At 41.5% G+C, this 16,459-nt stretch overlaps 1 pseudogene across 1 annotated transcript; it reads right to left on the bottom strand.

Moving 5' to 3' along the window:
• Positions 1 to 1,182: 1,182 nt before the first annotated feature.
• On the bottom strand, positions 1,183 to 14,010 carry LOC145419929 (polypeptide N-acetylgalactosaminyltransferase 17-like; annotated as a pseudogene). Its single transcript, XR_013901189.1, has 8 exons — positions 13,961 to 14,010; positions 13,047 to 13,205; positions 8,448 to 8,622; positions 7,365 to 7,562; positions 6,748 to 6,865; positions 2,814 to 2,999; positions 2,475 to 2,644; positions 1,183 to 2,162 (listed from the first exon to the last, which is right to left on the bottom strand). The product of XR_013901189.1 is annotated as a polypeptide N-acetylgalactosaminyltransferase 17-like (transcript).
• Positions 14,011 to 16,459: the final 2,449 nt, after the last annotated feature.

Here is a 16,459-nt window from a genome sequence, read left to right on the forward strand (position 1 = left end):
ACAAGTGAGGACCATATTAAATGTCCTCACTTTCCCAAAAGGTCCTCACTCGTAAGGTCTAAAACCCGCGATGGTCCTCGCAAGTATAGCAGAACAAGCACACACACACACACACACACACACACACACACGCACGCAGTAAGGATGGGCGGACATGTCTCAGCCTCCACCACTCTCAGCACTGGAGCCCCCCAGGGGTGTGTTCTGAGCCCCCTGCTGTACTCTTTGTACACATATGACTGTGTGGCCACTACCAGCTCCACCACCATCATCAAGTTTGCTGACGACACCGTCGTGGTGGGCCTGATCTCTGATAACAACGAGACGGCCTACCTGAAGGAGATTAGGAATCTGGAGAACTGGTGCCAGAGGAACAACCTCCTTCTAAACGTCAGTAAGACAAAGGAGCTGATAGTGGACTTCAGCACTAAGCAGGAGAGGAACTACCAGACCCCCGTCATCAACGAGTGCCCAGTGGAGAGAGTGGACAGCTTCAAATACCTCGGAGTTCACATCACGCAGGAACTGTCATGGTCCTGTCACATCAACACCGTGGTGAAAAAGGCCCGTCAGCGTCTCTACCACCTCAGACGCTTGAGAGACTTCCAACTGCCCTCCAAAGTGCTCAGGAACTTTTACTCGTGCACCATAGAGAGCATCCTGGCGGGAAACATCTTAACCTGGTTCGGGAACAGCACCATGCAGGACAGACGAGCTCTACAGAGGGTTGTGCGGTCAGCTGAGCGCACCATCCGCTCCGAGCTCCCTGACCTGCACTCAATCTACAGCAGGCGGTGCTGGACCAAGGCCAGGAAGATCGTGAAGGACCTCAGCCATCCCAACAACAGACTGTTCTCTCTGTTGAGGTCAGGAAAGCGATTCCGCTCCCTGAAGACCAACACAGAGAGACTGAGGAGGAGCTTCTTCCCGCAGGCGATACGGTCTCTCAATCACACCACCACACAGTACTGACCCACACATACAGTTCTTACACACACACTGGACTTTCTGGACTTTGTTTTTGCACAACACTGGTCACTATATTCTTCATTTCCGGTTAATACTTGTACAGCTGCTGTTATTGTGTATATATTTATTTATATTTAGATTTCTTCATACATTCTTATATAGTTCTATACTGTGTATTGGTGTATTTTGTTGTACAGTTATTTTATTTTCAACTTTAATTTATATATTTTATCTTATTCTTCCCAGTTAAATTTACCCTTCATTCTAATTTGTGTTGTACAGTTATTTCATTTTTAACCTTAATTTATATTTTATTCCTTCCTAGTTAAATTTACCCCTTTTTAATTTTTCATATTTATTTCCTACCTTATTCATAGCCTTTCCTTTTTTGTTTTCTTTAGGTCACGAGCAGTTGTCCAAGCATTTCACTACATATCGTACTGTGTATGACTGTGTATGTGACAAATAAAATTTGAATTTGAATTTATTACTCTTTGTGTGTATGTAGACGTCATATGTTAACGAACTTATGCATATTCATGTAACCTCAATAAAAGGACAGTGGTACGGGAGGACGGACGAGAGCAACTGGGGCCAAGCGAAGGAACGGCGATTGTCCGGTTCTCTCCCGTGCACGAGTAACATGAAGCTTGCCTACTTCGTGTCTTGCTTTGCAGTGTAATTATATTGCCTTTAACGTTCCAGCGGATGGGTTCAAGCTACAAACCTATCAGCGGCACTCATTTTTCCAGAATTGAATTGAAATTTTAGCTCCTTTAGCATTTTACCACTGAAGCCTTGACTTTCTGCCTAAAGCACCTGTTTACCACTGTGAGCTAAAAAGAGAGGCCCTTAGGGCTGAAGGGATGAAGAGCTGACACTGGCTGACTCAGGGCTTCAACACAAAAAGTGCAAGACACAATTTTATTCTGACAGCAGAACTCGCTCCTTGGAGGATTTCAGCTGAGCCTGTGATTGAGACACAGCTGCAAATCACATCACCGGAGAAGCTCACTGTATGTTTTCATGAGAAAGCAAAGCAACTGGAAAAAGATGGAGTATACTCTTTAGTATGGTGGTGAGGAAGAGTGTTGTACCTGAGGACCCCACCCATGGCATGGGTGCAGGGTGGCTGTGTGGTTCTCCTTCACACCCTGATCCATACACAGGTGGCTTGCTTTAGAATTGCGGACCTTAAATACACAAAAAAAAAGAGTCAGACTTAATTCATAAAATATGAATATTCCCCAAAATAATTACCGATTAAAAATGTATAAAGGCTAAAAACAAGGATGTGTCAGTGTGGATCAGACAAAGTTCTAAATCTCATTTATTTTCTATTAACAGCTGAGAAGATGTGGATGTACATGCTGTCTGAGTCCCTGCTTTCTTGTTATATTTTGGTCTGTGGAGGAGATACAAGTTTCTTAGGACTTTGTGTAAGTATCATTTATTTAATTTCAGTGGTTTAATTTGTACATCAGATCTTACATCTACAAACTTACTTTTTCCTGTGTCTTTGTCCTTCATGGCTCACCTCACCGTAGAACAGCGTATCGTTGTACCTCTTCATCTCTGGGTAAACGTTGTCTAGGTACCAGTGAAAGCTCTTACATTGCAGACTCTTCCTCAGTGCAACCCTCTGTGATATGTCTCCGTAATCAATACCGTGGTTCTGCAAGAGCAAAGGAAGTTATTATGCCTAAAGTCTCTACATAAATTGTGGAACCAAAAGAAAAACTGTTTGGCTCTGAACATGGACATCTGATAGTCACAAACAGACAAGCATGACTGACAGCATCCTCTCTAAGAGAGGTCTTGGTGCAGAAAAATGCCGTTCTCACCTCCATGGGGATGTTCCAGGCCAGGTAGACATTGGACTTGTACTCATCCATCCAGACCTCTGCCACACGCAGGGCATTAAGGCGTGTGTGGAAAGCTATGTTACTGTGGTAAGGTTTCTTCATTCGTGCAATATGAGCCACTCTGGAGCAAGGCAGCACCTCCATACTGCCTCCACACAGCCACACCTGTGGGTAGTAGGAGTATGAATTAAAGCTCACAATAATATACTGCTGGCTGCTGGGCAGCAGGAAATATAAATAGGCAGATGCACAGTCGCCGCGATGTCCTGATTTATAAAGTCAATTACAGCTAACAGCTGGAGCATAGAGCACCTGGAAGGACGTGTTTTCTTTGTGCTGGAACTAATGAAAGCTAAATCTGTACATTTAGAAGTCCTTCTCGGTTTTTCTTCTTGTTTTCTGTTATATAAAAAATATCTAATTGTTGCTTTTATTCATTTTTTTCTAGCCAACCTTAAGGGGCATCAAGAGGAGCTGAGGTTTTCGGCACTTCAGCACTGGGTTAACTTTTAAGCTCCAACTGTGAGTATACATACATAAATGCATGTTTTTTTACTTATATTGTTTGCTGTGACAACGTATCATCCAGAGCACTCTCCCAGTCAGCGAATACACCATGATGATTCCAGGCATGTCATTAAAGATCAACAAGAAGAGACGGTCAGAAGCACAAGTCATGCTTGAAGATGTGGCCAAAACATCTTCTACAGTTCACCATGCTATTTCCCAGCTTTGATGTAGGACAGCGGGCCAGAACAATAAGACATGAATGCTAGCATAGCCCCAAGAGCTACACAACAACAGAATAAAAAAAGAAGCATAAAAGCAAGCAGTTTACACAATCATAAAAGCATAAGACAACAAGTGAGTTTTGAGTTGGGACTTAAAGAGAGAGATGGAAGAGATATTTCTTAAATCAGGAGGTAGGGAATTCCAGAGTCGTGGAGCAGAGCAGCTGAAAGCCCTGCTCCCCATGGTGGCAAGACGGGGGGAAGGGACGGAGAGAGAAAGGGAAGAAGAAGATCTAAGACATCGAGATGGGGCAGTGATCTGAACCAGATCAGAGAGATATGGAGGAGAGAGATGATGAATAGCCTTAAATGTGTACAAGAGTATTTCTTCTTCCTGACCAAGATTCGTTCCTTTTGTTGCTTCTCATTAACAGAGGTCAAAGAAAGTATAATGATAAAGTGGAGAACTACTGGACATCATTCATTTTTGGTGCTAAAGGTTTAAGAATTAACTGCAGCAGAAGAGCTTCACCTGCTTGTGAAGTGGTTTAGAAAAGAAACCTCAGAGCATGAAGGTTGAATCAATTATCTCCTCATACAAACCACCCAGCAGCTGAGCTGAAAATGATATCAGAATGGCTAGAACAATGTTATGGTGCATCTAGAGCTACTGAAACAGCTCTTAATGCAAAACTTTAAAAAAGAGCTTTTTGACCTAGCAGACTTGCTATTGAAGAAATAGGAAGCTGAACAAGATAACTTCCTCCCAGGATCCTCTCTGGAAACAGCCAGTGGTACTCATCCCTTTTTCCAAAAGCTTCTACACAACCTCAGGAAAAATGGACATGCCCAAATAAGGGCATCATGTAGCTACAATCTCTAAGTTGATCAGTGGTGGAATCCAATGACCTAGCTGTAATCCTTACTTCATTCACAATGATAGCCATCAAAATCAGCAGGTCAAGACTGAGGTATCCTCTGCAGGTTTGGAGAACAAATGTGCAAAGCCAGCAACTGACCAATTAGGAACTATCCCAGCCACAGAAAAACACAGCCCTTAAACAAACACAGAGGCTTCAGAGGAAAACCCCTTGAAGAACAGATGAGAACAGGACATGGTGCTGTGAATTCATTCATGCAGGACTGTGAGTGAGATCAAACCACTGGACCCTGAATTGACCTCTCACTGTTAGGTAGAATTGTTGTGCACATCCACAAGCTTCAAAAGGAGATTAACTGCTCTCATAATGAATAATTTACCCAGAAAGTGGATCTCGGCAGGGTACTCACAGAAGAACTGAGCATCAAAATGGAAAAGAAAGAAGATTTAAGACACGTTAGGCATGGTTGTTGTTGACAGAAGGACTGGTCTGAGTATTTTGGAAACTCCTGATCTACTAGGATATTTCTGTATTACCATCTCTAGGGTTATCCCAAGGGATGGTCCAAAAAAGAGGAAATATCCAATGAGAGACAGTTCTCTGGGTGAAAATATCTTGTTGATACCAGACCCGACCAGAGACTGCTTTGAGCTGACAAGAAGGCAACAGTAAAACAGATAACTTCTTCTTAAAAACCACTTTTGCATTACTTTGAACCGTGAACCTTGAAGAATTTGGGCTAGAGCAGCAGAGGACCATATCAGGTGCTACTCTTGTGAGCTAACAGGAAAGTCTCCACAGTCAGGGGATCTCAATCAGATAGATCACGAGATTCCCATCGTGAATGCACAGCTGACAAATCTGCATCAACTGCATGAGGCCATCATGCCACGATCAATCTTTGAGGAATGTTTCCAGTACTTTGTTGAATCTATGCCATGAAGAATTAAAACAGCTCTGAAGGCAAAAGAGTGTCCAACCTAATACTGACAAGGTGTATCTAATAAAGTATCTGCTGAGTGTGTCCAACCCACGAGCCTTCTGCTGTGAACATAATGAAGACATGGATATCCAAGCTATCTGAACCCACGTCAAAGTGATGTGAGCGTAACAGAAACTTCAAACTGACAGGTCGCCAAACAATTGCACAGATGCAACCTATTTCACTCCTGACAAACATTCCTACTGGATAAAAAGTAGGTCCGTCAGTCTTTCTTCACACTGGGAACAATATGAAACATGTTCCATCCACAGATAAGGAGCACTACAAACAGAAAATGGGCACATAGGTTTTAAAGATAACCTATGTGTTTCTGTTACCCAAGGACACGGGTGCTAACCAACAGAGGGTATGCCAAAAAAAAACATTTTACTGCTCTCTGCCACACTCTAAGATAAATAAGCAGTACTATGATTTCATGTAAAAGATGTTGGACAACAACCATGCAAAATTGCCCCATAGAGGTGCTGATATCTACCGCTTAACATTCATTATCCCAAGAATCCTGTTAAAACCCAAACAGTCATTGATTCAAGTGCTTGTTATGAAAGAGTTTCTCTGAATGAGGGCCTTCTCCCTGGACACATCCAAACAATCCTCTTGTAAGGGTTGTAGTGAAATGTAGAAATGTTGTTGTCGCAGGGCAACTCTGGATATGTGTCCCACTGCTTTGTAGTAAAAGAGGAACAGAAAGAAATGTGGTTCTTGAGATGTGACATTGTGGGCTAGATTCATGTCTTTGCTAATACTTCATCTCCAGCAGTTGTAATATATTTATAGGTGCGTTGAAGCTGAATTTTAGCTGTTTTATTGCATCTGTACACGTTTACTTATCTAGACTTAATTTTGGGGGGAATCTTGATATTTTTGATGACAAGATATAAGAACTTTCCATTTCAGATTCAAGTTATGACCAAGTCAACTCAAAGACAAGGCAACCGTTTTTGTCTTTCTAAAAATATTTGATTGTTTAGCTTGCTGGATAAAAGCCAACACACTCGGGTTGTGAAAATGTTTGACGTTATTTTTTCAGGAAAAATCTAATAACCTTGCAGAAAAACAAAAGACTCTCCAATCTCTCAAAATGTACAGAAACAAACTCCAACCTTCCTGCTCTGCTCTACGTGACCTATTTATCTCCATTGCCCTGCTGTGAGCTGCTCACACAGGACTGGTCCTCCAGGACTCTTAATGGGGCCTCATTTATCAGTGGTGCCACGCTACGGTGGCCACTGCTCCACTTAAAACCTACAGGGGTAAAGAGGGAGCAGGAACAAGAGGAAACTGGGTGACACACAAACCCTGATGCCTAGTTCGATGTTCTCCCCTCCGTAGACGTCCATGCCTGAGTCGAGTAGACCGAGTTCTCCAAAGTAGTCCCGATTGGCCACAAAGGAGCATCCAATCATGGCAGGCGTCCTGCAGCCAGGAAAACACACTATCATGTGACACTGAGCGTTTGCAAACACCAGAATGTGTTTTTTTGTGGCTTTATCTGATGTTTATTTTGGAGTACTTTTCTACAACCCAAATCTCCACTATGCAAAGTTTCACACTTTATATTTCAGCCTATTATGTGGAGGGTAAATCTAAACATTTTTGTGCATACTCATGCAATTTATTCTTATTTTTAATTAAAGAATGGAAGGAAATCCAATTTAACACAAATATATGGGTGATAATCAGATAATTAAAATCCTATTTTCACCACTCTCTAATTTAGGCTGTAATTTTTTTATTGCTTTAATGAAGTCTGGTTTCCCATCAGGAGCTTTTTTTCTTGTTTTCCCCTAATCTTCCCCAAAACTAAAAAAAGAACTTGGTGGCAGTTTTATTGAAAATCTTAAAGAAGTGGAAAAAAATACATCTCAGAAGTGTGAGATCTGTGTTCACGTTTAAATGGGAGAAGCTGGCATACCTTATTGGTGCAGACATGTCTCCCTCCTCCCACCACTCTTTGGGTGGATTAATGTACATGCACCACAGTTCCCAGTTGTAGCCATGGCCAGAGTTCTCATAGCGCTCCACCTCAAAGGTATCGTGCTTGATGTTGTCGATTGACGGCAAGATAATCCTCTTGTGGTTTTCTTTTATTCTAGCTAGAACTGGTTCTGCCCTGAAAAAAGTGCAAACACACACACACTCACACATTTAGTTGACTTTACTTTGTGCAGAAACAAAGTTTATAACATCTTTTAAGAGCACCACTTTTTTCATCCACTTCAGTCAAATAGAAAGTTCCTTGTGTCGTCCCAGTTTTATCACTAATTCTGTTTGATTCAGCCGAGTTGAGCTCTGCAGGGGGCAGTGAGAGAACTGCACGGTATACCTTAAGTTATGCACTGAGCTCGAAAATGAGATCCACAAAAAGACATCAACAGGATGTGGCAGTTGTCTTAGCGGGGTTAATAAGGTCCCTCATTGCATGCTAATTTCTTGACAGTATTTAGCCTTTGATTCAGTTCACCACCAAGCGCTCAGCTTTTTTGAATTAGTACAAAACCTTCATTTTTTATGGTTACTAAAAATTTACTTTTACGACAAGTTCTCCAAGAGGGGTCCTGTTTTGGTGTGTGTTTTATGTGTGCTTGTGATGTTTTTTTTTAAATAAAATCCGTTCAACCTGATCCCACAGCCTCAAGTGTCTCATTTTAAAACTTCTCAGGCGTGAAATAGCTTGGCTCTTCCTTTTATGCAGCTTCAGCTATCCTTTGTCTTCTCTTTCCATGGTTTCTTTGCACTTTGTAGCACTCTTTTAACACTGATACCCAAAGCTCTATTATTGTCATTGTTGTTATCATGAATAAGTTATTCCAATGTTCATACATTTGGCAAAGATATGTTTTTTTCCAGATTTAATTTTGAGTACATGTCATTTTTGTTTTTGAATGCTGTGTTTCACTTTAATTTACACTAAAATAAGCCTTTTTCCAAATACCAAAAATTCACTCCTGACTGTTAATAACACCGTGCTTCCCGCTAGATGATAGGACCCACTCACCATGATGGGGTGAACTCCACATGGGCATCAAAAAATCCTGTCACCTCAGCAGTGGCTACCTTCCAACCCTCGATCCTGGCCCTGATCAATCCCTCTCTCTTTTGGTTCCTTACAATCTTCACCAGGCCGGGATAGCGTTTGTTCACATACTCCTCCAGTGGACCTTTCAGTTGCTCTACAGTTCAGAAAATGAAGATAACACATCAAACAAAACAAGTCAGAAATGCTTATAAAGACTGATCTTTAGTTGATCTTTGAATCTGCAGTTTAGCTTATAATCTGCACATCTATCCTTGAACAGTCTGCCAGCTGGAGTTTTCCAGTATTTGATCTGATGTCAGGACTAATAAAGCCTGAAAAGAATATATCACCATTGCAGCTAAGTTGGCGAGTTTAAGAAGAATCCCTACATGCTAAAGAAAGTGCTTGTATTTTTTTCTTAGCTTCTCTAACATCAGATCCATTGCAGCCCTCTTTACTGAAGAAAGGAGGAAAAAAAGAAAAATGCTGTTCCAGAGTCCCCTCTGGCAGCAACAATCAAAGCCTGACACATTATGCCTAGCTTGCATAATTATTTTCATGCAATCACAATAATTCATGTCGATAAATATGAAAGGACAGCAGAGTGAGCTTAAGCAACCATTCCCAGTATGACAACTCTTTTGTCTCACTTCTCTCACTGGCAGCCTGCACTCCTTTATAAACCGCACATCAAGCCTTAGTATTGGTTGTGTGAAACAACATGATAAGAACACAAAGGGCAACCCACTAAGCACTAAATGGTAAATGGCCTGCATTTGTATAGCGCTTTTCTAGTCCCTAAGGACCCCAAAGCGCTTCACACTACATTCAGTCATTCACCCATTCACACACACATTCACACACTGTGAATGTGTGTGTGAATGCCCCAGGGCAGCTGCAAGCTACATTGTAGCCACAGCTGCCCTGGGGCGCACTGACAGAGGCGAGGCTGCCGGACACTGGCGCCACCGGGCCCTCTGACCACCACCAGTAGGCAAACACGGGGTTAGTATCTTGCCCAAGGATATTTGGCATGCAGCCAGGAGGCAGCCTGGGATCGAACCACCGACCTTCTGATTAGTGGCTGACCTGCTCTGCCACCTAAGCTACAGCCACCCCACTAAGCAGTGTTTTTGATTTTTATTTTAGGCTGTCCAGAGACAAAGAACTAAAAAATATTTAATATACAGTGGGGCAAAAAAGTATTTAGTCAGCCACTGATTGTGCAAGTTCCCCCACCTAAAATGATGACAGAGGTCAGTAATTTGCACCAGAGGTACACTTCAACTGTGAGAGACAGAATGTGAAAAAAAAATCCATGAATCCACATGGTAGGATTTGTAAAGAATTTATTCGTAAATCAGGGTGGAAAATAAGTATTTGGTCAATAACAAAAATACAACTCAATACTTTGTAACATAACCTTTGTTGGCAATAACAGAGGTCAAACGTTTACTATAGGTCTTTACCAGGTTTGCACACACAGTAGCTGGTATTTTGGCCCATTCCTCCATGCAGATCTTCTCGAGAGCAGTGATGTTTTGGGGCTGTCGCCGAGCAACACGGACTTTCAACTCCCGCCACAGATTTTCTATGGGGTTGAGGTCTGGAGACTGGCTAGGCCACTCCAGGACTTTCAAATGCTTCTTACGGAGCCACTCCTTTGTTGCCCGGGTGGTGTGTTTTGGATCATTGTCGTGTTGGAAGACCCAGCCTCGTTTCATCTTCAAAGTTCTCACTGATGGAAGGAGGTTTTGGCTCAAAATCTCACGATACATGGCCCCATTCATTCTGTCCTTAACACGGATCAGTCGTCCTGTCCCCTTGGCAGAAAAACAGCCCCATAGCATGATGTTTCCACCCCCATGCTTCACAGTAGGTATGGTGTTCTTGGGATGCAACTCAGTATTCTTCTTCCTCCAAACACGACGAGTTGAGTTTATACCAAAAAGTTCTACTTTGGTTTCATCTGACCACATGACATTCTCCCAATCCTCTGCTGTATCATCCATGTGCTCTCTGGCAAACTTCAGACGGGCCTGGACATGCACTGGCTTCAGCAGCGGAACACGTCTGGCACTGCGGGATTTGATTCCCTGCCGTTGTAGTGTGTTACTGATGGTGACCTTTGTTACTGTGGTCCCAGCTCTCTGCAGGTCATTCACCAGGTCCCCCCGTGTGGTTCTGGGATCTTTGCTCACCGTTCTCATGATCATTTTGACCCCACGGGATGAGATCTTGCGTGGAGCCCCAGATCGAGGGAGATTATCAGTGGTCTTGTATATCTTCCATTTTCTGATGATTGCTCCCACAGTTGATTTTTGCACACCAAGCTGCTTGCCTGTTGTAGATTCACTCTTCCCAGTCTGGCGCAGGTCTACAATACTTTTCCTGGTGTCCTTCGAAAGCTCTTTGGTCTTGGCCATGGCGGAGTTTGGAGTCTGACTGTTTGAGGCTGTGGACAGGTGTCTTTTATACAGATGATGAGTTCAAACAGGTGCCATTCATACAGGTAACGAGTGGGGGACAGAAAAGCTTCTTACAGAAGACGTTACAGGTCTGTGAGAGCCAGAGATTTTCCTTGTTTGAGGTGACCAAATACTTATTTTCCACCCTAATTTACGAATAAATTCTTTACAAATCCAACCATGTGAATTCATGGATTTTTTTTTCACATTCTGTCTCTCACAGTTGAAGTGTACCTCTGGTGCAAATTACTGACCTCTGTCATCATTTTAGGTGGAGGAACTTGCACAATCGGTGGTTGACTAAATACTTTTTTGCCCCACTGTACCTATGAAAATATACTCACTGTATATATATATATAATCAAAGCATTTCTTTAGCAAAGTGCACATACTAGCCCTTTTTAAGTTCATTGACATATGTGCACTCAAACAGGCCCAATGAGATTGAGGGTTATACCCCAATTATTTGTGTTAGGTTTGTAAGCTTTTCCAAATGAATACAGAAAATCAGCAAAACCACCATAAAGAAAGCTTATTTAAATAAAGCTGATATTGGGAGAACAAAGCCCAAGGGGTGGAAAATGAGTAAAAAACCTGTGAAGCAGAGAATAACATGAGGGACTGTTGCAGAGCGCATGAGTGAAACAAGCTCACAGATGAGCTGACAAAGATTGGCAGAAATCACTTTAGAGCAGCCGGGTAATAAGGAACAGGTGAACATAGAGTGGAGCAGATAATTACGAGCAAAAACCCAAACAAATACTTTCAGACAATCCTAAAGCTCTTATTTAGTTGCATAGAGCCATGTGTGAACATTTTGTCTTTACATTTTGCTTCCAAGGAACCGAACTGTCTTTTAATTCTGTAATTTATTTCACGTTCTTCAGGCTTTCTGAAGCTCCTTCAAATTTTTCTTTGGACATCATTTTATTATAATTTTCAGTGCAGTCCTTTATTTGTTTGTTCCTATGAATCATTCACACATAATAAAGGCACCTAACTCAAGGGACAAATTCGTTACTGGCACATTACCAGCAGCTTGTCACAAATACACAATTTGTTTCCTGCACAAAAAATGACAACGATAACACACCAGCAAGGTGATTACCAAAGAGCTATTAGCCAAAAACTTGACATATGTCAAGAAACTAAACAAGTAGAGGACAAAAGAACTGGCAGCTTAAATAAAAACATCTACAGCAGACGAACAGAATTTGAAAGTTGTGTCCTTAAGAAATAACACAAAACTGACACACAACCTGAGCGATGCATCTGGCATCTTATGTTTGCAAGTTTCAGTAAACTGCTGCATCTATTTCCCATTTTCCTAGCAAAATACAAAGACATGATGGCTTATTAGCTCATCCTATCCTAAATAACCACTAATGTATGCCAACTATTGTCACTGCTACACTATCAAAAGCTGAAAACAAACATAAAAAACATACAAATTCATCACCACAACAACACAGTTGATAAATAAAGAAATACAGAAGCACACATGCAAATAGAGAGATGACATAAAAGTTCTCACTCAGCTCCCTGCGGTGCTGTTTTAAGCTCCAACTCACTCTAAACAACACCAACGGGGGTCTACTGCTTCCTGAGCATCAACGACCGCGCCACCTTTTTAAGATAAGATAAGATAAGATAAGATAAGATAAGATAAGATAAGATAAGATAAGATAAGATAAGATAAGATAAGATAAGATAAGATAAGATAAGATAAGATAAGATAAGATAAGATAAGATAAGATAAGATAAGATAACCTTTATTAGTCCCACACGTGGGAAATTTGTTTTGTCACAGCAGGAAGAGGACAGTGCAAAGGTTATTCACTAGTTTCAGTTTTATAATAATATAAAACTTAATTATATAATTATATTCAGGTTACATGACACTTATTGTATAAGATAATTATTTCTGGGATGCTGAATGACAATTTGATGTGTATTTTGTTGCTTTCAGTAGAAATCCTGCTGATGACTCAGTGGATTTTAGATGGAAATTCTGTGTTTCACTCACTATAAACCATCTTCTAATCAGAGGGCGAAAAAGCCACTCTTCTTATTTGGTATTAGCTGAAGAAAATATTTAATCTATACTGACCGTCATCGCTGTTGTCGTCCACCAGGATGACCTCCTTGAGCAAGTGTGTGATTGACAGCTGAGTGGACTGAGCGCAGGATCACCGACAGAGCCTCGTTGACGAAGATGAAGATGAGGGAGATTTGGGGAAGGTCTCTTGAGTAGCTGACCTTTCTACATCTGTAGAAAGACACGACACAACACCTGTAAACTACTTGCATTAAGTAATACGAGGTGCCAGTGGAGCACTAGAGTGATGGTTTGGGAAAAGTAGTCTACAAAGTTATACAATTAAAAAGACAATCATGATTTTGTATTGATGAGCCCATTTACCATGATTTCTAACATTTCTGATCAATTGAATGTTGTATTAAATAACAAGGAATATGCCTTTCTTTTTAAAAAATGAGGACATTTCTCAGTGAACCTTAATTTTTGAGTGCTCGCATATTTAATTTTGAATTTGTAAAAAAGACTAAACTACCTCCATAGAGCTGCTGACGTCTTGTTCAATGGGGCTGAAAGGCAGAGCAAGTGCTGCTTCCTGTTCAACTATAATCACAAGGATTTATTTTCCACATTGGCCTTTTAACTGCATGTGCTGTTTCAGATAGAAACCCTATTTTAAACTTGTTTTGTTTAAACAGCTCTAATGAAGCGGAAAGCGGCAGGGTGAGGCTTTGGCTCTAAGTTTAGCACATGTGGGAAAGGAAGGGGCTTCTTTTATTGTCTCCTTTTCACGTCTTTTTTTCTTTTATCGATTATCTTATTTCCTCTGTGAAATAATAGCTAATTAGAAGTTATTCTATAACAAATCCAGTGTTTTCAATTCACGAGGTTGGAGAACACTTTTTTAGGGTTTTTGGCAGGAAACCATTAGAAAACAGAAGGCAACATTAACAAGATTAACCACGAAGAACTGGGACATTTGTCACCTTTTTTCTCCTTCTGATACAATATTGCAAAAGTCTTGAGGCATCCTCATTTCGTTATATTCTGCTGGGAAAATGGGAAATAGGCAGAGCAATTCACTGAAACGTGCAAACATAAATGGAAATACAGTACATAAGGCAAAAATGTACTTGAAAGTCAATATTTGGTATGGCCACCTTTACTATCGAACATAGCCTGGACTCTCTCTTTCCGGAACACACTGCTTTAATAAATGTTGAGGTCTGGGCTCTGGGGAGGCCAATCCATGACTGATCTAGGTATACGTTTACTGCATTCACCGTGTGTTTGGGATCATTGTCGTAATGAATAAAAATATGCCTTTTCCAACTAGATGCTTTTCAGCTGGGACTGCATGATTAATGAAAATCTTAATATCTGGTTCATATTTCCATCAGCTTTCTCAAGATTCCCAACACCACTGGCAGAGCCTTCATCGTGTTTTACAGATGGATGTAAACACCCTCTGTTGGAGTCATATCAACAATTATTTGAACCAAAAATGTCAAATATGAATTCATAATGCTGTAAGACCTGTTGCCACTGATATAGTCCAGTTCTCGTGTAATTTACCATACCTCAGCCTTTTCTCCCTGTTTCTCTTCACTAAAAATGGCTTCCTGACAGCCTTCCACTGAGACCGTTTCTGATGAGGCTTCAGCAAACAGCAGATGGATCCATTAAAGGGCCAGTGCATCTCTCAGGTACTTCAAGTCTTTGCTTTTCTTTATATTTTTCTACATCTTAAGGACATGATTTCCAGATACAGTTCATCTGCTGTACAGAGTTATTTAGTCCTGCTACTTTTCCGGTTTCCTCAATTTTTTTAAGGACTCACAGCACGCCAGATTTTTGGGAACCACCTAGTTGGTTCAAAATGTTATTTTTACCTATCAGATTTTGTTATCTTTTAGATTCTTAAAGTGCTATGCTGTGGTGTGCTGGGGGAGCAGCACAGCAAAGAAGGACTCATCCAGGCTGGAAAAACTGATCAGGAAGGCTAGCTCTGTGGTCGGCATGAAGCTGGACACCCTGGTGACAGTGGCAGAGAAAAGGACACTAAAGAAACTGATGGACATTATGGACAATGCCAGGCATCCTCTGCACACGGCCATTAACAACCAGAAGAGTCTGTTCAGTGACAGGTTGCTTCTCCCCAAGACAAGAACTAACAGACTTAAAAACTCCTTTGTCCCACACGCCATCAGACTGTTTAACTCCTCTCTGGAGGGGAGAGGGAGGGGAAACAGGAGGACAAAGGAGGGGGGAACAACTAAGCTGTAGTGCCTCTTCACCTCACTGTGCAATACCTTTTGTGCAATACTTTTGTAAATAGTCAACAGTGCAATAGACCTCAATACTCGATACTTTGGGAGCCATAAACATCATTAGACCAGTGCACATATTGGTAAATGGACTGGTTCTTATATAGCGCTTTTCTACTCTTCTGAGCACTCAAAGCGCTTTACACAACTTGTGCATTCACCCATTCACACCCATTCGCACAAGCACATTGTTCTAGGTGCTTTCTAAGTAACATTCACACACATTCATACTCCGATGGATGCATCGGAGAGCAATTTGGGGTTAATATCTTGCCCAAGGATATTTGGCATGCAGACTGGGGGAAGCCAGGAATCGAACCACCAATCTTCCGATCAGCAGATGACCTGCTCTACCGCCTGAGCTACAGCCACCCCCTTATTGTCTCTATTGTGCTCTGTCTTGGTTGTTGAGTTGACTAATGTGGAAATAAAATTTATCCAGCAGTAAACCTGAGTTTGCGGTGAGGGAAGCATCTTGTACAGTACAGCACTTTCCAGCAGGAACTTCGATAGAATGTAAAATAAAACATTTTGTGTATTTTAAAATGACATTCAGTGTGTTTTTGTTGTTGCTGCACTAATCAACCACTTACTACTAACTGCAATGGTAGTTTATTGGATTGGAAAGTGTGGCGATGCTCGCCACCTGGTCTCCCTTCTTGCTTGTTGGTGTGGGCAGGTCTCATTTGTAGGTGCTGAAGAGCTGCTGTGGCTCATTTCCATCAGTGGCACTGGCAATACCTGGGCTCATTCTGTCAGTGAGGTAGTTGAAAAACCCCAGTTGGGTAAAGCGTTTGGGGGTTTTTGTTAACAGACATGCTTATCTATTTAGTTGGTGTTATTTTTTTCAGCTAAATTTTTTAGTGCAATTAGCACTTTCAGCATCAATCCATAGCAATGTGTTGTATTTTTCACATTGTCTGTGTGTAAAATACATATGTAAGCATAGATTACACAAAGGATCCTGCACGCCAAGCTGGATACAAATAGAAATCCCTGGAAACAATTCTTTCTGCGCTTAAGAGCAGCTTCCTATTGCAACGCTGGAGGATTTGTCACCATTACTGGATACGCTGCAGAAGCACAGCAAAGCAGTGACTGTGTGGAGTCGAAAACTATTACACCAACTACACTACACAGTCACCCACATTACCCCAA

Source organism: Astatotilapia calliptera, chromosome 14, assembly GCF_964374335.1.
Source record: "Astatotilapia calliptera chromosome 14, fAstCal68.1, whole genome shotgun sequence".
In the NCBI taxonomy this organism is placed as follows: Eukaryota; Metazoa; Chordata; class Actinopteri; order Cichliformes; family Cichlidae; genus Astatotilapia; species Astatotilapia calliptera.